We start from the raw sequence: 27254 nt of genomic DNA, 5'->3' as shown, positions 1-27254 counted from the left end.
AAACTTACTTCCTGCCCATCTGAAATACTTAAAAGATAATAAAGGCAGCAGTATTTCAGATCTTACTTTCCAACAGTAGTTGGGCCTCACATCAGTCCCTACAGTCACTTTCTCACTATAGACTGAAATCATTACTACTAAGGTTCATACCCAGTTGAAACTCTGCTACCATATCTCCTGCCTCTTATCCCCACAGCACACACAGCATTTGCCCAAAGTGCGGTAATACCTAAACTTGAATACGGACTTTCCACTACTTGTTTTCATTCTGTTAACAACATACACAAACTACACAAAGTCAACAGTAAAATTTTCAGGTTTGTATTACTAACAGATATAATAAATATGCACTTCTTTGACCTATTAAAACAAGTCATTTGGTTTCCAGTAACTGGTAGAGCTATGTTCCTCCATGTTACCTTTGTCTTTAAAATACTTAGCTGTGGATATTTTAGCCTTCCTCTAAAATGGCTACTATTTACTAGCGAAGTTAACTACTCAGTAAAAACGTTCAGGATAACTTGTCACACCCAAGGTTTAAAAACGCACATGGAGAAAGAGCCTTTTCCAAAATTAGACCCACATGATGGAATAACTTTCCAAATGATATCAAAAACACTCCAAAAATCCAAGCCTTCATATCAGCCTGAAACGGTCATTTGAAAAATGAAGCTTTTCAATTGTTTTTGTTTTGCGGGCTAAACTCTAAAATAATACTTTCCACTCTCATGAGTGTTGCATCTTGTGTTATATTTTGCCTATAACTTTCAAGCTCTGTTATTATATTAACTACATTTTAACTTGGAAGGTATTGCTTAATATTAACAGTAATTTGTATTTTACGTGTTGTAAGGATTTCATTACATTCTGGTTGTGGCTTAAAAGGGGCAGTAGGCCAGCTCACTTTACCCAGTGGCAAATTGGCTAGTGTGATTTTTGCTACCTCAATTTTTTCTGCAGCACCATCAAATGTATACACTTGGATGCACACACATACACGCACTCACTCTGTCTCATCAAGATGTTTGACATTTCCCACCGTGTTTGCTTCTTCCTAGACATTTATTTGGTGAGTAAAAGAGTGATTAGTTCACAGTCAAACTATAACAACACAGTGAGAAAATAATGTCAATGTACAGGCTGCACTGTACACTTAAAGGAAGCCACTCATGTAAAATTAACCAGGTAAATGATTTTCATTCATTATTGTCACAGCAGTGGCAACAGCCAGTAAAGATGTTACAGCAAAAACACAGAAATTTGCCAACAGTCTCCATTTAAGTATTTTGACAGTTTACAGTGCAAATGTTCTTCGTATTTCACTGTTGCAGTCATTACCTGTGGGTTATGCCTGCTGTGGTAGCCCTCAGCCGTCCCGAATACCAGAGTCAATGTTTTTGTGTGCCAGCTGCTGTCGCCTGTAGTCTGACGTTAAGTCCTCAGCACTATAAAGCCAGGCAGCCGACGTCATTACATCCATCTTTATTGCAATGTAGCCCGTAGCAGAAGCAGTTCACACAAGTGCCGGTCGGTCGCTACCAGAAGTCGAATTTCAGCAGAAAACGTCTAAAGACAAGTACCCCATTGGGGACCCTTTTTTCTTGCTCTAACCGATGTCTGAAAAAGTTAACAATTGTCTTGCCTGTGGAAAGCAGATCCCACACTGAGTCTTTTATTCTTACTGCATCACTTGTTTAGGCCCAGACCATGACGTCCCTCGTTGCTGGTTCTGTGCCCTCTTTAATGCAAGAACTATTCGCCGTAGAGCTCTTTTTGTACACAATTATTTTTGCATTCTGTCTTCGAATTCCGATATGGCATCCGTCAGCCAACAATTCCCCAACATTCCGAAAAAACGTACAGATAGAGACAGGCCACACGATACTAAGCCTTCCGACGATGCTACTGCTAAGCAAGTCGTCAGTTATCTGGAATTCAGTGAGGTGCTTTCGCAGCCCTGACTTGCTTTCTATGCAGGCCTCTGCCGAGACCCTTTCAAAGTCCGGTATGCAACAGAAAACCACTTTGTCTAATGAGCCTTTGGCGGTCTCTGCCGGGTCCGGAGCCGCAATGCAGGCACGGCTTCTGAGGAGGCTGTTTGCACTACCGATTCTAGACAAAAACGATGTCTTCTCTTCCGACTATCGTTTCTCAGAGACCGACAGATTCTCCCAGGCCTCGACGCCAGACCACTCCTAGAAAATTTGTTTCTAGCCACCATCTTGGTGCTGCTCCCCCACCCCAAGCTCAAATGCTTAAAGTGGCAGAGAATCTCATCTCCCTTATCCGAGGTACTCATGCCCCAACTCCAAAAAGGAAAAGGCTGCCTTCTCCAGAAATTGTCAGACCAGGAGTCTGAGGAATCTGATTATTCTGTCTTTGAAGAGGAGCAACAGCCTTTAACTGTTTGAGGATTCAGATGCAGAGGAATCCATCCCCTCTACCTCCCTTCCAGAGGACCTCTCCTTCGGGAAAACCCTTCACTCCCTTAGGGAACATTTTCAATGGGAATCTCTGGACTTTCCACAGTCAAAGAAATGACTTCGAGAGTTTCTCGATCTCCCTAGCACAGACCCCTGGCCATTCCATCTATTGTAGAAGTAGCGGATGATGTTTTCCTTGAATCCAGTTTAGCCCTTGATGTCATGCTCTCCTGCTCAAGCTAAACCTGACAGCTACTACAGAGTACAGGATTCTCACAAATACCTGTACAAGAACCCTGCTGCAGACCCTGAGGTCATTACACAGGGACCCAGAGGAGCTAAGACTAGTTTTGCCAAGAATCCCCTTCCTTTTGACAAAGACTCCAGAGCTCTGGACAGATGGGGTAAAAAAGTATACACCTCTGCAACCTTAGCTATCAGAGCACTCGATTGTCAGTTCCATATGTTAAAATATCAACAACACACTTTGGAACAATTAAAACAGACAATTGCTACCTCTTCCGACAGTGCCAACTCTAAGGAGCTGGCAGAATATTACACTCTACTTGTCAAGTGGCCAAGCATTCATTACAGTGTGGTTATGACACCCTAGAAGCCTCTAGCAGGGCAGCAGTGACAGGATCTGTTATTAGAAGACATGCATGGCCGAAGGAACAACCTCTCCCTGATCATGACAAGTTGAATCTTATTGATGCACCCTAGATAAGGAACGCCTGTTTGGGGAAAAAGCAGAAGAGGTACTTGAAAAGATGGAAGGCAAAGCAAAATCTATGCAAACAGTAAAAGATTTCTTTCAAGTTCAACCACCCAGATTAAGCAGGAACTTCCCCTCTAAGCACTGGGGCTTCCCTGCACCCAACAGACAGGGCCAAAGTAAGCCCCGCAGGGACAGGACATCCAGGCCCCTATCCCAGGGCCAGCAAAGAAGCAAACGATGGACCACTTCCGCCTCTAAGGCAGGGAATTCTAAGCCAAGCTTCTATGGTAAGCACTCACAAGGACTCTCCCTCTGCCCTCCTTTCACTCATCTAAAACTAGGAGGAGGGCTCACCCTCTTCGAGGACAGTTGGGTCTCTATAACCAAGGACCAATGGGTATTAAAAATTTCTCAGGGATATAGATTCAACTTCAGTGAACTCTCTGTTCCAAGGAGGGTACCAGACCTTCCCCCAAACCAGTGGGCAGAGGCATTAAAACAGGTAAAAACACTAATATCCCAGGGGGCAGTAAAACTTGTCCCTCCAAATCAAACAGGAAAAGGTTTTTACTCCAGACTATTCCTTGTTCCCAGAAAGGAGGGCACTTGGCGCCCCATCCTGGATCTATCCAAACTGAACACCTCCTTGGTGGTCCTCAGATTTAAAATGCTAACCTTGCAGCAGCTCCTACCTGTGCTCACACGAAATGCCTGTCCGGTCACCCTAGACCTAAAAGATGCCTACCCTCCACATCCCCATCAGGGAATTGTGCAAAAAATTCCTGCACTAAAAAGCAGGCAGTCAGCACTTTCACTTCTCTGCACTGCCCTTTAGCTTATCTACTGCTCCCAGAGCATTCACCAAATGCTTGGCCCTGGCTATAGCATTCTGCAGACAGAGAAATAATACAGCTTTACCCTTACCTGGACGACTGCCTCATTGAGGCGAACAGCAAACAAAAGTTGCTCTAGGATCTTTTTTTTGTCAAAAAACTCCTCTAACTTCCCTAGGGTTTACCATCAACGAGAAAAAATCAAAGCAAAACCCCACCAGGAAGATTGTTTTCCTGGGAGCTGTGCTAGAAACAGCAACCCTAATGGCCTTCCTATCCCCAGAAATGCAGAGCTTCCTGCCCCTCTACTTCACCCAGCTAGCTTCCAGAAGTCACCTCACTGCTAGGAAGTTCTTGCAAGCCCTGGGATACAGGACATCTTGCATCCTTTTCATCCCTCTTGCCAGGCTTCACATGAGGAAGCTTCAGTGGTACTTAAAGAACCTTTGGTGCCAACACTCTGTCCCTAGAGACCACTCTTCCACTGATCCCTTGCATAAGGGACGAATTTCTCTGGTGGGCAGAGGCCTGTGCCATGAACAAGGGTCTTCCCTTCATCCTCTGCCCTGATCATCACCACCAACGTCTCGGACATAGCTTGGGGCACTCACCTAGCAGGCAGGTGTACCCAAGGCCTTTGGAATGCCCAGAAATTTCACTTGCACATCAACCAGAAAGAAATGATGGCAGTGCAAAATGCTCTGACTTCCTTCCAACCCCATCTCAGACCAGAGGTGGTCCTTATAAAAACAGATAACACCACAATAATGTGGTACATCAACAAGTAGGGGGCACCCAGTCTTACACCTATGCAGGTTAGCCATGAGTCTCTGCCCTACAGCCCCCTCCATGGGGCTACACTTAATTGTTTATTTTATATATTTTATTTTACATTTGTTGACCGGGCTAGTCTATCCGGATATATGTCCATTTTCAGTAGCGGCGTGGGGAGAAAAGCCCCAAACAGGATTATACAAAGTGACTAAAGATACTAAGCATCTACTTAAAGAAAAACATTACAACAGTATAATAATTTGTAAAAACAACAACACGTTACCATACATTTGGTTTAAGATAGTAGATGAGAGAGGGAAAAAAACCTATATTGGAGTAGGTGTAGAGAGATTAAGAGCAATAGATGTAACTATAGAAGGAAGGTATAGTAGATTTAGACCAGTAGGTCAGACAGAGTAAAACGAATAGCTCTTATCTGTAAAACGTCTTCTGTTCATAAATACTCAGTTTTTGGGATAATATGTAATATCTAAAAGGCTAGTTTGGATTATCAGGAAGGGATAGAAAAAGCTGGATTAAACTAGAAAAATTTAAATGATTCCTGAATAAATAGTGAAGGACATATGAACAGACATAACTGTTGAGGTAGGTTTAAAGGTGGTTTAGCAAGAGGAGAGGGTATCAGTCTGGTTTAGTACATGTACATAACCATTGAGTTTTAAGGAAGGCTCTTAATTGGTTCCTGAAAAGTGGTGTAGATGTAAGGGAAGTTAGATTGCTTGGAAGCTTGTTCCAGGTGTTTCCAACAAAGTTAGTAAAAAGGCAGTCACCATATTTGTTATTGGATTTGTGGGTGGCAACTAGTAACTTATTTGCTGAATGTAGAGTTTTAAGATTTTTATAAGGACTAATGAGGTTACAGAGTACAGGACCTTGTGAGTGATAGTAAGTAGTTGAAGAAGCAGCTAGTTTTCAAATTCCAGCCATCCTAGCTGTTTCAGGTTTTTGCAGTGATGGGTTCGAAAAGGGGAGCCAGTGGCAAATCTGGCAGTGTTATTAAAGGAGGTTGACAGTTTGTTTAGATTAGTTTTGGATAGGTTGGTATAAATGGGGGAGGCATAGAGTAGGGTGGGGATTAGATGGGTTTGTGCAATAGTAGTTCTGGCAGACGGTGTAAGAAAGGGTTTAAGCCTGTAGAAGAAACCAAGTTTGCTATTAACTGCTTTGATGGTTAAGTTTATGTGAGTGTCATAGTTAAGATTATGGTCAATTGTTACTCCTAAGAGTTTGGTGGTTGTGTCGGGTGCTATTACAGTGCTGTTATTAGATGTAACTGTGAAATTAATAGGGGCAGACTTCTGTGTGGGAGTGAACAGTAATAGTTTTGTTTTTTTTTGGGTTGAGGAGACAGCGTTGTTGGAACCAATTTTCAACTAAGGTAAGTACTTTTTGGGTACTGGACTGGAGTTCAGCCGAAGAGGCTGCAGCACAGATTAATGTCGAGTCGTCGGCGTATTGTATGCAAGTGGTTTGAGAAAGGATAGTTTTCAGATCACTAATAAAGATAGAAAAGAGGAGAGGTCCCAGAATGGAGCCTTGTGGGGCCCCCAGGGTGATTGGGAGCTGAGTGGATAAGTCATTGTCCCAGAGGACTGCTTGTTGTCTGTTACCTAAATAGGACTTAAACCATTTGAGTGCCTGAGTATCTAAGGAAAGAGACTGTAGTGTTATCTAACATTAATTGATGATTCACCATGTCAAAGGCTTTAGAGAGGTCTATAAAGAGAGCAGAGGAAAGCAAGTCGTTATCAAGATGTTTATTAATACAGTCAGAGAAGGATAAGAGTGCAGTTGTAGTGCTGTGGAATGGTCTAAAGCCATGTTGACAGTCAGCCATCAGATTGTTTTGTAGGAGATGATCAAGTAGCTGCCAGTGGATACATTTCTCCATGATTTTTGCTAAAAGAGAGAGTAGGTCTATAGCACGGAAGTTAGACAGTTCAGTTGAGTTGCCACCCTTATACAATGGAATTATATGAGAGACTTTCCAGAGAGAAGGGATGGAACTTTTTGCAATGGTTCTGTTTATTAAGATGGAAATAGGGTAGGCTAGTACACCAGCTGCCATTTGGAGATATTTGGGTGGGAGGAGGGGTCAGCTGATGGTGTACAAGGTTTAAGTTTATGAAGAAGTGTATGGACTAGTGATGTTGGAACTGGTTGAAGAGTAAATGCAGGAGGTTTATTGGCTGATGAGGGTGCTAAAGTGGTGCTAGCTGGGGATAAGGTATTTGCGAACGATTTAACAGTTTCAGAGAAAAAATTTATAAATGTATCTGCAATTTGGATAGGAGAGTTCTGAGTCAAGTTAGAGGGGGTAAGGGTTTTGGAGTGTCCTGGATGGAGTAGCCTGTTAGTACCTGACCAGAATTTTTGTGGAATTTTTTGTTGGTTTTTTTGGAGTTTATGGTAATAGTTCTTTTGTCAAGAATAATTAGATCTGAAGTAGTTAACTTCATTTGATCAGCAACCTGTGGGTTTCGGATCCGACATGGATCCGAGCCGGCAGCATACCAAGCAAAAGGATCCGAGCTCCAAGCTCCTCCCCCCTACCCATACTACACTGCAGCCTCCTTCCAATCCCCAGATCTTGTTTGCCGCAGCTTTGCCAGCACGGGATTTTTGAGCTCCAGGCAAGTTTGTCAGGGTTTTTCGAATTTTATTGGTCTGTGTGTGCCCCTTTGATTTATATATATATATATATATAGATATATATATATATATATATATATATATATATATATGTATATGTATGTATGTATAAATAGCTATTAGTTTATCTCTCATTACGGGTTCCTTTCCTCGCTAGATATTTGCGTTTTGTGAGTTAGAAAGTTGTTATTAAGTGCACAGTGTGTGTCCACAAGCTGTTGCCAGCCAACTGTCACACTCTGTATGTAGTTTGCTTGGGGGTGCCACATTTGTCATCCGGCTGCAAAATCTGTGCGGCCCTTGACCCCCGAGCCCTGCAGGATCAAGTTGATTCTGGCAGGTCTTCTACCCACGGAATCAACTTCTGCTTTTTCCACAGCTTCTTCACCAGCTATGGCTGTGGCTGTCCAGCCTTCCGGCCCTCCCCCCTGTCCGGGACTCACTCTCCCACCTTGCCACAGGGAGAGAGAGAGGCCAAGAAAGAGAGAATGAAGGACAAACACAGGTAGACAGAAAAGGAAAAAGATGGAGATAGAGAGAAGAGCCACAAGCGGCAGGCCGAGTTGGATCCAACGGCTCCTCCCGCTAAGGTGATTTTGTCTCCTGTCAGAGTTACTAGGCCATCCTCTCACCAGCTCCGTTCACGTTTTTCTCCGGAGCTGGAGGAGGAGGCTTGACCAGCCTCGAGGTCTTCTTCGCGTCAGCACTCCTGGCCGGCGTCGGTGGCGTCCTCGAGATCGACTCGGAGCATCTCTGAAGCAGACATGGATCGGATGATGCGAAGGTTTCTGCAAACTCAACTGCAGATGGGAGTGTTGCTGCCCCCCCCACCACCAGTGCGGGGAGTTTGGCTCCTTTTTTTCACCCCGATAGTTCCTTCTCCGATCCACCATCGGATTTTGGAGTCTATGGATCCGAGGAGCCCCGGAGTCGGGGTCGGCGCCAATGGTACCTTCGGCCTTGATGCCGGCCATGCCCTCGAGCCAGTCGGATCCGAGCTGTCGGAGCTGAGAGTTGGCCGTCGGATCCGAGGGGATGAGTGTGTCACCGGCTCCATTGTGGTCGGGGCATACTGTCCCTTTGGGTCCGGCCGTTCCAACTTCGGCTCCGATCCCTTCATCGGATCAGAGGGTCACAGCTACCCACACCACCAGTTTCAAGGAAGCCGTTTCTCCTTCGGCGTTCAGCATTGTGGAGAGGTTTCTCTCTGAAGGATCGAGACCCCTCACTCTTTCCTCAGGGTTCATCCCTGCCCCCTCGCAGCTGGGTTTTTCTTCCGTCATCCAGTCTCACCAGGGACAGCCTGTGTCTATTGCACCCCAGCCAGTTCCCCTGGAGGAACACAAAACCATTTGTGAGCCCTCCCCAGAGAGTCCACCCGAGGAGGTTCCTCACAAATGCCAGTGTAAAAGTAGGCACTTGGACACCCCCCCCCCCCCGAGTCCCCTCACTGAGGATACCTACTTGGAGGAAGGGGAAGGTTCCCCCAGTTCACCCCCCGAAGATGTCTCCTTCGGAGACATAATGGAAATCCTTCGCCAGAGGGGGGAGTGGTCCACCCAAAAACCTTCCTCTGACGAGTTGGTGTTCCTGGAGGCGTTCGACACAGGTCCATCTACCTCTTGGGTGTCCCCCCCAGCAGATCCTCTGTTGGACCTTATCACCACCAGAGCTTGGAAGGAACCAGACACTGTGGAGCTAATAACCAAAAGGCCCGACAAAATATTGAGCCTCCCGGCAGATAGATCTTCTTGGAGCAAAGGCTCCCCGATTGATGCCATGGTGGTGGCAGCGGCCACAAAAAAGGACCTCGCTCAGGAAAGTTCCTCTGCCCCCCCCCCCCCCCCCAGACAAGGAGTCCAGGGTGATGGACCGTCTTGAAAACCGGACTTTTGCTTCATTTACCTTTACTATAAGGGTGCTGAATTACTTGGCCCATGTAATTCGACTGTAGCGGGACCTTGTGAAAGAGTACGCTGAGTCTCCCCCCGGAGTCTATGTTGGCCAAGGATAAACAGACCTTCTCGGCTCGTATGGCCACTCAAGTCTGTGTCCATTACATCCATGCGTCTACTCTCTCACACCACCGAGGGAGCCGCTAGGGCTAGCGGGTCTGGTATCGCCTTAAGGCATCATGCCTGGCTCGGAACCCTTCAAGGCATCCTTCGCTAATGCACCCTTTGATGGTTTGACCCTGTTTGGGAAGACTGTCCGCGATACGCTTGTCCAGAGCGAGAAAGACGGGAAACCGCTGTCATCCATCGGGATCCACTTCTCTAACCCTCAAAGGTCCTTTTCCAGGAACCAGTGAGGGCAAAAGAAGCTGTGGTTCCGGAAATCTCAGCAGTCTCAGAACGCTCAGGACTCCTCCTTCCCCAGAGGTAGAGGGGGAGACAAGGTGGATGCCGGCCCAGAGGCAGAGCGGGGGCCGAAGAACTTCGGGTCACGGCAACCTTTTTCAGATCGACCCGCGCAGCAACCCTGAGGGTTTGCCCGACTGCTCCTCTCTGGAGGCAGTCATGGGGTGTTTTTCGATGCACCTAGCCCAGTGGGAGTCCATCACGACAGATCACAGGGTGCTTTGAATAATATCCAGAGGCTATTCTATTCCCTTTGCAAACAAGCCCCCATACACAAGGCACCTCCCGGACGTCCCACCCGCTCAGAGGGAGGCCGCGGCTTTGGAAATACAAAAGCTGCTAGAAAAAAGAGCCATCCAGCAGGTGCCCCCAGACCAGTCCAGATCAGGCATCTATTCCAGGTTCTTTTTGGTGCCAAAAAAGACTTGGGGACCTAAGGCCGATTCTTGACCTATCAGCAATGAACCTGTTCATTGCCAAGGAAAAGTTCCGGATGGTCACATTTCAGTCCATCCTGCCCTTCTTGCAGGAGGAAGACTGGTTGTGCTCGATAGACCTCAAGGATGCGTACTACCATATCCTGATGGACAGGCAATCCAAGAGGTTCCTTCGCTTTCAGTTAGGAGCCAGTCATGATCAATTCAGAGTCCTACCCTTCGGTCTCACCACAGCTGTCAGGGTGTTCACCAAGGTAATGGCAGTTGTAGCGGCCCGTCTGAGACTTCAGGGCATTCAGGTCTTCCTGTATCTGGACGACTGGCTCCTCACCACTTCCACCAGGCATCTACTCTTACTAGCCAGAGGTTTCTTTCTCCAGATGTCACCTCGGCTGGGGATCACCATAAATCTTAGGAAGTCTTCCCTACAACCTGTTCAAGTGTTAGACTTCATAGGGGCGAGAGTAGATTCTCTTCAGGCCAGGGCATTTTTGACTCCAGACAGACTACACAGCCTGGCACTTCATGTGTTAGCACTTCTGCAGTCCCCTGCACCCCCAAGCAGAATTAGTCCTGAGAGCCTTAGGGTTCATGGCAGCAGCTATCAACCTGATCCCTTGTGCCCGTCTGTATATGAGAGTTTTACAGTGGACATTGCAAGTTCAATGGTCGATACTACATCAACCTCTAGTTTTTCCAATCCCTCTGAGCAGTGTGTGCAGAAATTCCCTCATATGGTGGCTCCGATCCTGGGATTTGCAGGAGGAACGTCCTTTTGTTGCACCCCCAACCCCAAGCCAAGGTGACCACAGATGCCTCCCACCTTGGGTGGGGGGGGCACTGTTCGGGCAGGACTGTCCAAGGCACGTGGACTGAAAGCAAGACTGTTCTGCACATAAATGTTCTAGAGATAAGAACGGTTCTTTTAGCGTTGCAGGCCTTTCATGCTTATCTTCCTCTGGGAACTATTGCGATCCAGTCAGACAGTATGTCAATGGTCTGGTATATCAACAAACAGGGGGGAACCAAGCAACGCACATTCCGGGTCGGTCCAACATCTTGGCAGACAAATTAAGCAGGACTATCCTTTCTCCCTATGAAGTGGTCTCTGAACCCTTGTGTAGCGGAACAGATCTTCCTCATGTGGGGTCAGCCTTGCTGTGATCTCTGTGCATCTCCATCCAATGGGAAGTGCAGCGAGTTTTTCGCTCTAATTCCCCCGACTGAGGAAGCCCCCAGAGACGCTCTTGTTCATGCTTGGTCACCCGGTCGTCTTTATGCGTATCCCCCACTTCCGCTCATGACAAAATTCTTACAGAAAGCTTGTCTGTTGGGGAGCAGAATTATCCTCATAGCCCCATTCTGGCCTCGTCAAGTCTGGTTTTCCTGCCTATATTCTCATATCATAGCTCCACCCTGGATCTTGGATCCTATTCCGGATCTGATTCATCATCCCTCAGGAATGCTTCCTCTGAATCTGGACATCCTGAAGCTCACAGCTTGGCTGCTCCAGTTCCACTAGTTGCTAGGACTCCTGGTATCTCTTCCCCTGTTAAATCCATCTTGGTTGCGGCACATAAATCCTCTACCAGGAAAATTTACTGTAGCAAATGGAGACGTTGCTCCATTTGGGCATCACAGAGAAATCTGGATCCTTTTACCGCTCCGATACCAGCGGTATTAGACTTTTTGTCTCATATCTTCCAGCAAGGAGCCAGCTCTTCCACAGTGAAGGTTCAGCTGGCGGCTATTTCCCATTTCCATGTAGGGGACATTTTAGGCTCTCTCGCTGCTGCCAGTATTTGTAAGACTTTTTTGAAAGGCACTTTTCTTCTGAGACCTCCTGTTAAGAATCCGTCCCCGCCGTGGGATCTGACTTTGGTTCTTCAGGCATTAGTTGCGCCTCCTTTCAAGCCCTCGGCATCACTTGACTTAAAATTCTTGTCATGGAAGATGGCTTTTCTGGTAGCTATCACCTCAGCCAGGAAAGTGTCGGAGCTTCACTTTCTTAGTATGAAACCCCCATATCTAGTGTTTCATGACAGGGTGTCTCTCAGCACTAATCCGTCATTTCTCCCTAAAGTTGCTTCTGAGACCAACATTAATCAGTCTATTAATTTGCCTGTTTTTTTTTCCCTAATTTTCAGAACAAAGTGGAATATAAACTTAATTTGCTGGATGTTCACAGGCAGTTATGTTTTTATTTGCACAGGACGGCAGTCTTTCGTAAATCTGATCAAAGGTTTGTTTCCTTTGCTAAGCGTTTTTTAGGGAAACCAGTTTCAAAGGTGACTCTCGCTAGGTGGAATTCCCTTTGTATCCTACAATAATATAGAGAGCTTGGTTTACCAGAACCAGTAGACGTTCATGCTCATTATACGCGATGTTCATCGTGCATACAGCTGCAGTCATAACAGATGGGGTTATCCTGCCGTCATGCGGGTCCTCGGTCGGCCGAATTCCAAAGTCTAGGTCTGGCGTCGGTTGTCGTCGCTTCCTCCCTGACGTCAGTGCGGCAGGGTTATAAAAGAGGCAGCCAACGCCATTTTCTTCAGTCTTTCTTGCCGTGCGGTGCCCGAAGCAGAAGCAGTTCGCAAGTGCCGATCGGCCAGCTCCTAAGATTTACGAAAGTATTTCAGCCAAAGTCTTCTTGAAAGCTAAGTACCCCGTTGGGGAAACTTTTCTTGCCTCAGACCGATGTCAGACAAAGTTAATAATTGTATTTCATGTGGGAAGCAAATACCGCATAAGGATTTCCACTCTTACTGTGTATACCTTGCTTAGGCCCAGACCACGACGTCTCGGCCTGCCGTTTTTGTGCTAGATTCAACAAACGCACTATTAACCGTCGGGCGGAGTTCGCCCTTCACTTTTTTGGCAAAAAATTTAATTATATTATGTCGTTGGATACTCCGACTCCAGTTTTCAGCAAAAAACGCAAAGATAAGGACCAGCATACGAGGTCCGCACCACCTACTGATACCACACTAAGGCTGACTACCAGTTCTCTGGTACTCAGCGAGGCACCTACGCAGCCCCTGAGTACCGATGACAATGCATTACCGGTGTCTTCAGTACCCGAGGTCGCAGGCTTCTCGGCCCCCATTCCTACTACAGATACCGACGCCACTCCTGGCGGGGAAACTCAGAATTTAGACAGGTCTGCCATTTCTCAAGGGGTCTTCAGGCCTTCCTCCTTCTCTATTAACGCCTTCACTAAATCTAAAACAGCCATGAAAACCAAAAAACAGGTTCCTCAGACACCCGCTCAAGGCACCATGCCTAAAAAGCAGATGCTTAAAATGGCTGAGGTTTTGATTACTCTTATCAGAGGTTCTCAACCCCCCTCTGACAAAAGGCCTAGATTAGAGGAAGACTACCCTTCCTCAGATCAAGCTTCTATTACCTCAGAACTATCTGAGGACCAGGATTGTACCTATTCTCCATTCGAAGACTCTGATGCAGAGGAGTCTATTCCCTCGGTCTCCCCCCCTGAGGACTTCTCTTTTGGGGAAACCCTGCATACATTGAGGGAACACTTTCACTGGGAAGGCCAAGATTACTCAGATTCCAAGAAAAGGCTCAGGGAATTTCTTCTGCTCCCCCAGCATAGGCCTCTGGCTATCCCTCTTGTTTTAGATATATTGGATGATGTGTACACAGAAGCCAGCCTTAATCCTGATTCTTTGCCTCCAGCTCCTGTTAAACCAGACCGGTATTACTGGGTTCCTGATTCTCACCAGTTCCTATACAAAAGCCATACTGCTGACCCAGAAACTATTTCACAGGGTCTCAAGGGAATTTTAAGGCCTCTACTGCTAAAAACCCATTACCTTCAGAGAGAGATTCCAGATCATTAGAAAGGTGGGGGAAAAAGCTGTACACCTCGGCCACTTTAACCATGAGGGCATTAAACTGTCAGTTCCATATGCTAAAGTATCAGCAGTTTTTGATATCTCAGCTGAAAAGCAAAATGACACAACCAGAACAACCAGATTTAAAAGAGTTGCAGGATTTGTTGCATGGTGCAGAGCAAGTGGGTAAACATACCTTGCAGTGTCGTTTTGATGCTTTAGAGGCCTCATGTAGAGCTGCTGTTACGGGGTCTGTTATACGTAGGCATGCTTGGCTCGAAGAGCAAACCTTACCAGATCATGTCAAAGCTAAATTATTAGATGCACCTCTTCAAAAAGATGTATTGTTTGGTGTTAAAGCAGAGGAGGTGCTAAAGAAAAAGGAGGAAAAAGTGAAATCAATGCAAACAGTGAAAGATTTCCTGCAGGTACAGCCTCCACGTTTCAGCAGAAACTGGCCTTCAAAAAATTGGTCCTTTCCAGCCACGGACAGACCTCAAAGGGGCAGATACAGACGTCCAAGGGGTAGAGGGCAAACCTCAATGATCTTTCAGAGCCAGACAGTGGCAAGCACAAACCCCAAGAGGTGGAGAAGATAGATCACAGTCCTTCAGCAAACAGACACAATGACTTCCCCCTACACCTGCCAAGCAAAGCTTTAATGGCAGCACCTTTGGGCGGAAAACTGACATTATTCTCAAGAAATTGGCATATTGTTACAAAAGACAAATGGATTCTGGACATTATAGACAGAGGCTACAGGTTCCACTTTCACACCCTTCCAAAAATGAGAGGCATGCCAAACCTGCCACAAAATCAAAGGGCAGAGGCACAAAAACAAATTTCAGCTCTCATGGACATGAAAGCAATTCAAGAGGTACCTGCAAAAGAACAAGGTCAAGGGTTTTATTCCAGACTATTCCTGCTACCAAGGAAAGACAAAGATTGGAGACCTATCTTAGACCTATCCATCCTAAACACTTAGCTACAGGTGCCAAAATTCAAGATGCTCACATTACAGCAGCTTCTTCCCATGCTGGGCAAGGAGTCTTGGCTGGTAACATTGGACCTCAAGGAGGCATACCTGCATGTCCCTATCAGACAAGATTGCAGAAGATACCTCGGATTTCTTGCGGGTTCAACCCATTACCAATTCTCTGCATTGCCCTTTGGCTTATCTACTGTGCCCAGAGTGTTTACGAAATGCCTGGCATCAGTAATCGCCTTCTGCAGACTACAAGGGATACAAATCTACCCATATCTGGATGACTGCCTGATCCAAGCGGACAGCAAGGACATACTACTGCAGCACCTGGCGTTTGTAATAAAACTGTTGAACTTCCTGGGATACACAGTCAACAAAAAGAAATCAAAACTAATACCCTCTCAACAAATAATTTTCCTGGGTGCCAACTTGGATACAACCACGCAGATGGCCTACCTCACGCCAGACAAGCAAGGGCAACTGACCCAATACTTCAGAAAAATGGCAACTTACACCAGGCTAACTGCAAGGAAAGTCCTGCAGGCTCTGGGATTCATGGCATCTTGCATCCTACTTATCCCATGTGCAAAGCTGCATATGAGGAAACTTCAGTGGTACCTAAAAAACCTATGGTCTCAACACAGCCACAGCTTGGAAGCAATTATACCACTCATTCCATGCCTTCAAAAGGAATTTATGTGGTGGGCTCAAGCTTGCCAAAGAAACGCAGGTCTTTCTTTCTGTGTACCTCAAGCAACTCAAATCATCACAACAGACGCCTCAGACTATGCATGGGGAGCACACATAACAAATCAGTACATTCAGGGAAAATGGGCACGAAAAGAGAAGCTCCTTCACATCAACCAAAAGGAAATGCTAGCCGTGCAAAAGGCTATTATGACCTTCAAAGATCTACTGCATCCAGGCCAGCTATTGATAAGGACAGACAACACCACAGTGATGTGGTACATAAACAAACAGGGGGGAACTCATTCATACCCCGTGTGCAGGCAAGCCATGACCCTATGGAACACAGCACTGGAATTGAAAATTCAACTACAGGCACAATTCCTGCCAGGGAAGGAAAACACACTGGCAGACAACCTAAGCAGAAATATGACAGATCCACACGAATGGAAGTTGCATCCTCAAATTTTCACAAAGATAGCTCAGGCATGGGGACAGCCAGACCTAGATCTCTTTGCTACCCACAGAAATTGCCAGTTGAAAAAATTTTGTTCAAGGACCTATCATCCACAGGCCTGGAAAGTGGACGCACTTTCCTTCAATTGGGCAATATTGACAGTCTATGCCTTCCTGCCTCTTCCTCTGCTGCCCAAAGTTCTATTAAAAGCCAGAGCAGAGAGGCCGAAAATGATTTTCATTGCTCCAGACTGGCCAAGGCAACACTGGTATCCGCTCCTGAAGAGCCTGACACATTCCCCACCATGGATACTACCTCTAGTCCCTCTTCTGTTGTCCCAGCACAACTACAAAACTCTTCACAGCCATCTCAAAACTCTAAATCTAGCTGCATGGAGAATTCCTTGATTTCCCAACAGTTTCTACTCTCCAAGGAGGTGCAGGATGTCATCTTGGAGGCCAGAAGACCTTCTACTAGAAAGGCCTACTCCGCCAAATGGAAACGATTTTGTGCCTGGAATCAAAAGAAAGGACAGAATCATTGGGTAATAATTATACCTCAAATTTTGCAGTACCTAGCTGAGATGTTAAACAATGGACTTTCCTTCTCCTCCATCAAGATGCACGCTTCAGCCATTTCTGCACAATACAACACAGATCCTCCTTTATTCTCTCATCCTCTCTTAAGGCAGTTCCTCAAAGGGGCAAAGAATATAAAATCCCCCAGGAAACTACCAGTCCCTGCTTGGGTCCTCAACTTCGTATTGGAAAAGCTGACCCTTCCTCCCTTCGAGCCAGCTTCTTCATCAGAGTTACAGTACTTGTCATGGAAAACAGCCTTTCTTCTGGCTATCACCTCAGCTCACAGGGTTTCGGAGCTACAGGCCCTCATGGCTGTGCAACCATTCATCATTTTCCATCAGGACAGAGTTTCCTTACGAACCAACCCTACCTTTATGCCAAAGGTAGTATCCAGTGTAGCTTTGAATCAGACTATCCACTTACCTACCTTTTATCCTAATCCACAAAACAAAGGGGAAAGACTACTACATTCCTTGGACATTCACAGACAACTTCGTTATTATATGGACAGGACAAAGCCATTCAGGAAATCTGAGCAACTCTTTTTGTCCTATGCTGCAGGTGCTCAAGGAAAGGCTATTTCCAAACAGACAATTTCAAACTGGATAGCCCACTACATACGCTTTTGTTACTCATTTCATGGAAAAACTGTGCCTGCCTGCATCAGATCCCACTCCACCAGAGCCACAGCTACCTCTGCAGCCTTCCTCAGGGGGGTCCCTACCAAGGATATTTTGGAAGCAGCCACCTGGAGTTCAGTGCACACTTTCTCCAAGCACTATCACCTCCCACTATACTCTAAATCTAGAGCGGGCTTTGCCACAGCAGTCCTGCAGGGCATCCTAGCCCCTCCTAGTTCCACTTAGTGCCTACCACCCTTACTTAGCTTTGGGATTCTACCCATCTGTTATGACTGCAGCTGTATGCACGATGAACATAGTACAGTTTTGTACCTACCATAAATGTAGATGTTCGAGTGCTCATACAGCTGCAGTCCAGGTTTCCCTCCCTCCAACCCCTCTTAGGACAGGCCTTATGACAAACCCTTTTCATATAACCTTTGGGGTACTCTTTTATGGTGTATTTGCTTGCAACTACTGTTTTTGATTTATCAACATTGCATTTTTGCATAACATTATGTTTGCCTTCCTTCTGGGGGCACCTGACATCTGGGGCAAGAAAAACTGAAGAAAATGGTGTCGGCTGCCTCTTTTATACCCCTGCCGCACTGACGTCAGGGAGGAAGCGACGACAACCGACGCCGGACCTAGACTTTGGAATTTGGCCGACCGAGGACCCGCCTGATGGCAGGATAACCCCATCTGTTATGACTGCAGCTGTATGAGCACTCGAACATCTACATTTATGCTAGGTACAAAACTGTACTTTCTATGGCAACATCTGCCGCATTCTGGTCTAGAGTTTCCCTGGATGACATTTGCTACGTGGGTTTCCTCTAACACCTTTATTACTCATTATAAACTGGATTTGGTGTCTAGAGGAAGGTCTTCCTTTGGCTCTGCAGTGCTTTGGTATGTCCCTCCTTAAGGGTCTCCCAAGATTTCGGGTAGCTGGGGACTCTGTCCCACAGGATGCTGATTAAATGAAGTTAACTACTTCAGCTAAAGAAGTTTATGTACTCACCATAACATTCCATCTGAGTAGGTAAACCTCATTTGTCAGCAACCGTCCCTCCCTCCTTCCCCCTGACCTTGGTGGTTATTTCTGCTGAGCTTGATGTTTGGAGTTCACGAGCTTGATGTTTGTCCTTGGTTCAGGGGTCTCAGGTTTTAGTTTGTTGGTTGTCACGTGTGGAGTGGCGAACCCGATCTGAGGATTGGAAGGAGGTTGCAGTGTAGTATGGGTAGGGGGAGGAGCTTGGAGCTCGGATCCTTTTGCTTGGTATGCTGCTGGCTCAAATCCTTGTCGGATCCGAAACCCACAGGTTGCTGACAAATGAAGTTTACCTACTCAGATGGAATGTTATGGTGAATACATAACATTTCTAAATTGTCTGTAGTTTTGGTGGTCAGTCGGGTCTTTAGTAAATCTCCATTTGGACCAAGTCTTATTTCTTTGTAGCATTTTGTGCCGGGTTTCTTTGGAGAGCCAAGGAGCTGGTTTGTTCCTAATTCTGACTGTACAAGAGGGGGCATGGTGTTCAAGAATTTGGAGTTAAAGTAAGACACTGCATTGTCAAGTGGTAAATATTTTAGGGGTGACCAATTGCAAGCTTTGAGCTTAGCTTGGTAGCTGTCTAGGTTTAGATTTTTCTTGTTCCGGGTAGTTCTAAGGGTAATTTGGTTGGGAGTACTGGTCTTGTGTCTAGTTATAAAGGTAAGGGCGTGGTCACTAATATCGTCAGGCAGTGTACCTGTTTTATGAGAGAGAGGATTGCTATTAACTAATATCCAGTCTAATGTGCTTTGTTTATTGCTAGGCTTGTGCGTTCTGGTGGGAGAGGTGATGGTTTGATAGAAGCCATAGAGGTTTATGTGATTAGTTGGTTTGGCTGAGGTAGAAGAATTCCAATCAATATTAAAATCTCCAAGTAGTATGGTTTCTTGTGGGAAGGATGTGGAGAGCCAGCTTAGAGCATTTTCAATCCCTGGAGGGATATAGGCACAAATAATGTATAGGGATTTTATTTGCATTAATCTGGAGTTTAGTAATTAAGATTTCACGATTGTTTGGAGATGGAGCTTGGTTATCTATTTTGTGATTTGTAATTCAGATTTGTACAATATTGCTACTCCACCGCCTTTTTTGTTTGGACGAGCTAGTCTCAGGATATTATATCCAGGTGGTATTATATCATCGTCCCTGGCTACTGGCTTGAGCCAAGTTTCTGTTAGACATAGGATGTCAAAAGAATATAAACCTAACAGAGCATGTAGTTGTGTAACTTTGTTGTTTAAGCTATGAATGTTGAGGTGACCTATGAGAAGAGTCGGGGCCACTAATTGGGGTATTAGAGCTAGTGGGGTGGAGAGGTTGGGGATCAGGGATGGTGTTGTTTGGGCCTGCATTTGGATGAATGTCACTATGTAGTAGTAGGTGGTGGTGTGGAGTATGTGAGTGTTTTGAGAGTTTCCAGAAAGGAGAGTAAAGTTTTCTTAGTTGGAGATACTTAATGTGATTAAGCCTGTGAAACAGAGGTTGAAGGTAGGATGATGAGGATGTTATGTTGCGGTGGATTAAAGGGGATAGAAGAGAGAGTGGAGTTGTTTTAGGGGATGGTGAAATCTAGTAAGGTTAGGATATTCATAACTGGTGAGGATATGTGATATAAGTAGAGTGGGGAGAATTATAAAGGAGCAAGTTAGAGTTTAGGTATGCCTGGGATAGGCATAGTGAGGTGATAGGAAAGGTAAGCAGTGGGATAAATGTATAGTCAGAAGGAAAGCTAATGGGTGGGGGGCTATAAAAGGAGGTTTAGGTAATGGCAGGTAGTAAGTAATTAGGAGTTTAACTGTTATGTAACAAGATAGAGTAGGGTATAGGTTGACACAGGATGGGGGGTGTGGCCACAGAAGTGTAAGTTTAGATGCACTGGGTGTGGTGGGATTTGGGGGTCGGGTAGGCGAGCAGAGTGAGCCAGCAGGGCGAATGGAGCGTGTTAGAGCAAGTGACTGGAGAGCTCCCAGAGTCAATCTGTTAGCTGCAGATTACTGTGGAGCAGTTGGAAGTTCCAAGTAATAGGGAGCACTAGTTTATGTTATACAGTGAGAAGGGATAAGGACTGGGCAAAGTCAATAGTTGGAGGGAGAGGGACAAGGTAGCATAGAGTCAGATACACCAATAAAGGTACAGAGTGAACCGTAGTAATACAAGTAGGGTGAGAGTTAGGAGATATTCCAGAAGCCTGGTATAGGGAGCCACTTAGTGGTCAAAGGATCCAACTATAGGCTGCAATAAGAGAGAGGGAGAGTAGTAGTAGAACACAGCTAGAGTGTACAGTGAAAAAGAAGACAAGTTTTTCTGGGGTAGTTGGGGGTATGGCTGCTGGGTATCTGGCTCAAGAGGGAGGTTTTACACAGAACACTAGACTACAGATATTTCTTTGTATTCTTTTAAAATATGCAGTTCAGCTTCAGAGCCTATATGAGAGGACAAACATACTTTCACTGTTTCTTTAGCTGGAGGGGTTTTGGGAGTAGGATTATAACTTTGCAGATGAGATGGCTGTCTTTTGTTTTGAGGGGTGTCCTTATAGGGCAGTCAGGAAGATTCACAAGTCTACAGCAGGTTTAGGGTTGAAAGATTGGTACGAAGCAGTCCTACTGGGGCCAGCGATACACAGCAGCTAGGTGAAAAGTCAGGATAATAACTGCCCAATACTTACCGGGGATCAACAACACACAGGCAGACCACCTAAGCAGAGACGTACTGGACCCCCACAAATGGCAGCTCCACAGAGAAATCTTTCTGCAAATCACCCAGGAATGGGGGACATGAGAGGTGGACGACTTTGCCTCGCATCTCAACCACCAGCTGCACAAGTTTTGTACCAGCGAGCATCACCTCCTAGCATGGAAGGTGGATGCCTTGATTTTCCCCTGGAGCTCCCTCTTTGTGTACGCATACCCACCTCTGCCCCTTATTCCCAAGATTCTGATCAAAATAATAGAGGAGAGACCGAAGGCCATCCTCATCACTCCAGGTTGGCCCAGACAGCATTGGTACCCCTTACTACGCAGTCTGACCTTACAGCCCCCGAAGCTGCTCCCCCTAAGGTCAGACCTCTTGACCCAGGAGAGGGGGAAGGCACTGCACCCAGACCTACAGACACTCAAACTTTCAGCATGGCTTATACACTAAAAACTAACAAGAAGTCACTGTTAAGCAAACAGGTCCTGGACATCATCACAGAGGCCAGAAGGCCCAGTACAAGAAAATCTTATGCAGGAAAATGGAAAAGGCTCTGCTCCTGGAAACAGTCAAAAGGGGGCAGTACCTCCCAACCTTCCATGCCTCTCATCCTGGATTACTTAGCAGAGTTGCTTAATAGTGATCTCTCCTTCTCCTATATTAAAATCCATGCCTCTGCCCTCTCTGCCCATTATGATTCAGACCCACCCCTCTTCTCCCATTCTTTGATTAAGAAATTCCTCAGTGGGGCTTCTAATATCAGGCCTCCCAGAAGACCTCCTGTTCCACCCTGGGACCTGAATTATGTGTTAGAGAAACTAACCTTACCTCCTTTCTAACCTGCCGCTTCAACAGAATTGAAATACCTCTCCTGGAAAACTGCCTTCCTACTAGCTATCACCTCAGCCCGAAGGGTCTCAGAACTTCAAGCTCTCATGGCTATCGAGCCCTTCATAATTTTCCATGCAGACAGAGTCTCCCTGAGGACTAATTCCTCCTTTATGCCCAAGGTGGTATCTGATGTGACCCTTAGCCAGGCCATACACCTTTCCACCTTCATTCCCAACCCTCAAAACAAGGGGGAAAGAATTCTAGACTCACTAGACATGCACAGGCAACTCGGATACTATCTGGACCACACTAAGCCATTCAGAAAAACTGACTAGCTTCTTGTAAGCTTTGCCCCAGGGGCAGAGGGGAAGCCCATCTCCAAACAAACCATTTCCAAATGGATTTCACACTGTATCCATTTTTGCTACAAACTACATGGAAAACCCATCCCTAAGTACCCACTCTACCAGGGCAACCTCCACTTCCACTGCCTTTCTCAGAGGAGTACCTACCAGGGACATCTTGGAAGCAGCCACCTGGACCTCTGTCCATACCTTTGGAAAGCATTACCACCTACCTCTCCTCTCTAAGTCTAGGGCAGGGTTTGCCTCTGCAATTCTGCAGGCCCTGCTGACCAATACCTAGGACTCTACCTATCCTTCCATCCTTTACCTCAGCTTTGGGAATCTTCCCACAGGTGATGACTGCAGCAGTGAAACACGAAGAACATAGTATAGTTGTGTACACTTACCATAAATGTAGATGTTCGAGTCTATTCACTGTTGCAGTCTTGGTTTCCTTCCCTCCATACCCCATTTAACATTTTCCCCTAGGGGGACACATGCTTTCCAAGGTGGCTCTTAGCCACCAGGACCACTTTTCTATTTTCCCTTGTGCTTCTGACGAGTTAGGGCAAGAAAAACTGATGTAATGACATCGGCTGCCTTGCTTTATAGTACTGACCTGACGTCAGACTACAAGCGACAGCAGCCGGTGCACAAAAACATTGACTCTGTTATTCCGGCCTGCAGAGGGCTACCACAATAGGGATAACCCACAGGTGATGACTGCAACAATGAATACATTCGAAAATCTACATTTATGGTAAGTGTACACAATTGTACTTTTTAGTAACTAGAAGAGGGACTGGTTAAGAATTGTGGAACATTTTTTTCTTTGTACCTTCATGTGGAATATTGCAAGAATTATAGGACCTTATTCTTCTAGAGCATGGGTGTTTTTTGAAAATGTCATTCACATTTAGAAGGCTTCTCCTGTGGGGCTATACTTGTCTTTCTGCCTTTTTTTTTTTTTATAACATCCAGTTATATGGTGATAGAAAATGTTCCTGGAACTGAAATTATGGACTTTTTCTAAAAAAAAAAAAAAAAAAAAAAAAAAAAAAAGTGATACATTCTTTGTGTAGTGTTTCAGCAACTTTTTCGGTATACTAGAGATTTAAGAAGGTTAATTGGCTTGTAGGATGACATTCATACTGGCAGTATACATTTACCTGTTGTGTTTTACTTGGTTTCTTCAGATTGGTTGTACTAAAAGTGTATGTAGTCATTACAGTCTGGATTTTTTTTCTTCACTTCATATTTAATGTTGAATGACTGTGGCTGTTGCTTTCCATAGTTAAGTGTTTTATTGGCTTTGTATGAATAATTGGCTTAGCAGTTTCATTCATACAGGAAGAAATGTAACAGTAATGTGTTGCTTCTGTTATAACTTGTAAGTAATATAAGTAAAGGCCCCAAGTAGTAGAAGCAGATCTGATCTAAGCTAAACCACCTGAGGGGAGCTGATATGCCCCGGCTCAGAGGATCAGAACAAATGCTAAAGGGAATAGATCGAGAGCAGGTTGAGGTTCATGAAGGAGAGTGACCTTTAGCTTCTGTCTGCAACTTGCAAAATTTTGATATTAAACCCTTTCAGATTTTCAGAGCAAGTTGCCATGAGTCACTATTCATATAAACATGCTTTATTTTAATTAGTTTTTCCTGATCTGATGAAGTCTGAGACAAAAGTGCTAATCCAAATGAAGCATCTTTAAATGAATACTGACTCAAGGTGACTTATTTTGAAGATTTGAAGGAATTTAATACAAAACTTGGGAATGTCAGATAAAAGCTAAGTAAGTTATACTGTTCTTCCTGAACCACATCCACTCTTGAACTGCTTCTTTAGCACCAGTTATATATAACATGTAGGACCCACATTTAATAGTTCCCATAGCTGATTTTAACTTTTCAACCAGTCAGCTTTTAGTTTCTTTTTTTCTGAAACTTCCCACAGTTGAGGTTGTATATGTGCTTGTGTGAGTAAGTATGCTTTGATATCAGGCATTGACTTCTTACGTGCACTTGATGTTCATTATGATCACTGCTGCAGTAGCCTAAGCTATATAGGTTATATTCTACTTAGGGTGCAACAGCCAGCCAGTTTCCAAAGCTTCAAGGCACATTCCATGTGCCCAAACCGTTAATCATCTCAAGTGGCAGTGACTAAAAGTCAGGGTTGGGTGCCAAGCCCATCAGAGAGTTCCTGCCACTGAACAGAGCACTCCTCTATGGGCTTTCAAGGATCAATAACCAGCTACTGCTGTTCCATTCCTAGACAGTTAAGTTCCTTTTAAGGAAGAACCTTCCACCGCACTCCTTTCTTATAGGAAACTTACTTTTTCTGAAATAGAATTACTTAAAGCTAGGACAAAGTGTTTTTGTTGATTGTGACTTTATGTACTTTTAAATGGGAGTACACTGTTTTACTACTGTGGTTAAACTTTGTTTAAAACTACTTTTTACGTGGGGAAAGTTTTATTTTTGGGGCTGAAGAAAGTGTTTAAGGTGCTTTTTACTGAGTTTTTATGAGAAAAAGTTAACTTTTTGTATTTTATTGTTTTACCGGATGTTGCTGCTAACATTGTCTGGGAATCAGGCACCGTTTTCGTCTTGACTATGGAACAGTGTCCTGTTAAGCCTTTTCCACCACAGCAGGTTAGTTTGCCTCAGCCATAAGTGAGTGAATCTGCTGTGGCCAAAGGTGGCTTATCAGACTCACTTTTCTTCAGATCCCACTGGTGTAGTCCATATAGCTACCATGGAGTGGAGGTTAGACATGTCCTCTGCAGTTGAGCTCCCCCAAGGGAGATCTACTCTTGTGCCCCTAATTAGTCAGAATGTTGTTCTCATCTTCATTACGAGAGCAAAACTTAAAATTTGTCTCTGTTCTTGAGCATTTCTCCCCCTTATTATTTTTGACTTTGTCCAGATTTCTTGTGCTAGAAGGTTGAGAGGTATGGTTTTCTGTTAGGGTTTCTGAGTCTGACTCAGAGGAGAGCTCAGTTTCTGATTGTCCCTTTGGGGGGGGGGGGGTCTCAGAGACTACTTCCAGAATGTGACTGTGTTTTTACTGGGAGAATTCTGAGGATTCTGAGTAGCCCCCCCAGAAAATACTAAGAGCTATTAACAGAAAGAATTTCCAGAACCTTCACCCATTCCTCCCAGTACTGTCAGCTTTGGAGGATGTGCGTCATTGCCTGCGATTTTCCTGACAGTCCGTCTGCTGCTACTAAAAAGGCAGGTAGAATGTATAAAGTTCCTCAGTCTTTGAAGTTTTTATACACTCTTGCTGACCCAGCAGTTATAGCTTTAGTTAATCCTACTGCTGTTAAACATCTTGTTAAGTCCAATCCTACACACACACACACACACACACACACACACACACACACACACACACACACACACACACACACACACGCACGCGCGCACACACACACACACACACACACACACACACTCTTTCCCCCTGACAAGGATGGAGAGATTATTCACAACTATGAGGAAAAGTGTATGCTTGTGTAAATTTGATTTTTCAGAATTTTTAATTGTCAGGCTCATTATCTTACATCAGGCTCATTATCTTACAAAGTGTATTGTAGCTAATTTTGAAAGTATGAAAATGCTTTGCCTGCATTTTTTTCTTGAGGAATTTTTTTTTTTTAATAATTTAGTTTCATCCATTTTCCAAGTCAAAACTCATTTTTTACAACCTGTGTATGACTCAGCTGATAATTCTTACAGGACTATGGCCACTGGTACATTTTGAGGAGGTTTGCTTGACTATGCCCAAAGAACCTCCCAGATGATGTGAAAAATGAGATGTAAAATTCTCCTAGAGATTCAGTTTTTGGTTCCCTTGCTGCAAAGGTCATCAGAAAGTGTTGACGAAAAGGGTACGTTGATAGAGGGAATCTCTCTAAGATTTTTTAGCCCTCCTTTTCCAAGTTTTCTTCTAAAGACTGTGATACATCATCCAGTTTTGGGCAAAAAAAAAACAGAATTAACAGGCTCAACAAAATGCAGGTAAGCTGACATACAAGAAGTGGCAAGGGGGGTTCCAAAAAGAAGTCAAGAACCTCCCAAAGCCAGGGAGTATCCAACAATTCAGAATGACTGTTTAAGAGAACTTGTTTTCCTGGCAGTACTTTTTTCCTTCCAGAAAGTCTGAATCTCCACTTTTTCTCTGTGGCAGCAGATAGTTTCAGACCTATGGGTTCTGAAGATCATTTGTCAAGGTTACAGATGGCAGCAGTAGAAAATCCCTCCTTTTATGGGGTTAATTCCTCATCCACCAGACCAGGCTGTCACATTTCTCCCTGTCTTTTATCACATGCTATCCCAGGGAGTGATAGAACCAGTTCCTCCTTCCCCGGTTGGAAAAGGTTTTTATTCAGGCATGTTCTAGTTCCAAAGAAAGAAAGAAAATGCTTGGAGATCAGTTCAAGATCTTTCTTTGCTAAACCTGTCTGTGAGTTCAAAATGCAGTTACTTCACAACCTTTTAGCTCTCCTTTCTCATTCAAGTTTCCTGGTAAAACTAGATTTAAAGGTTCTGATTATCACACCCATTTTCATCCAGACATCCGGTGTTTCTTAAGATTGTGTGTCTGGATCATGTTATTAGTTCATCTCTGTACTTTTTGAGCTGTCCACTGCACCATGAGTGTTCAAAAAGTGTCTAGCTCCAGTCAACTTATTTCAGACTACAGGGTATCCGCGTTTTCCATATTGAAAGGGCTTGCTTATCTTTGTAGAGTCTTTTTCAACTGTCAGGAATCTCTCTTTACAAGCTGTGATTCCAAAAGAACATTCTGAAGCCTTTTTTGTCTCCTTCACACATGATTGTGTTCCTGGGGTATCAGCTAGACACCTCAATTCAAAGAGCTTTTCTTTTATAGGGGAAAAAAAGCATCTATATGTAGAT

The 27254-nt window shown here is 44.9% G+C and overlaps 1 protein-coding gene across 7 annotated transcripts in view; it reads left to right on the top strand.

Annotated features, from left to right (window-relative positions):
- The window catches only part of RALGAPA1 (Ral GTPase activating protein catalytic subunit alpha 1), a 5382632-nt gene that overhangs the window by 1749576 nt on the left and 3605802 nt on the right, over nucleotides 1-27254 (top strand). The gene's annotated exons all lie outside the window — the stretch shown is intronic.

This window comes from Protopterus annectens, chromosome 6.part0 (assembly GCF_019279795.1).
Source record: "Protopterus annectens isolate FY-2018-M chromosome 6.part0, PAN1.0, whole genome shotgun sequence".
Taxonomy (NCBI): Eukaryota; Metazoa; Chordata; order Ceratodontiformes; family Protopteridae; genus Protopterus; species Protopterus annectens.
This window is presented reverse-complemented; position numbering and strand designations above follow the sequence as displayed.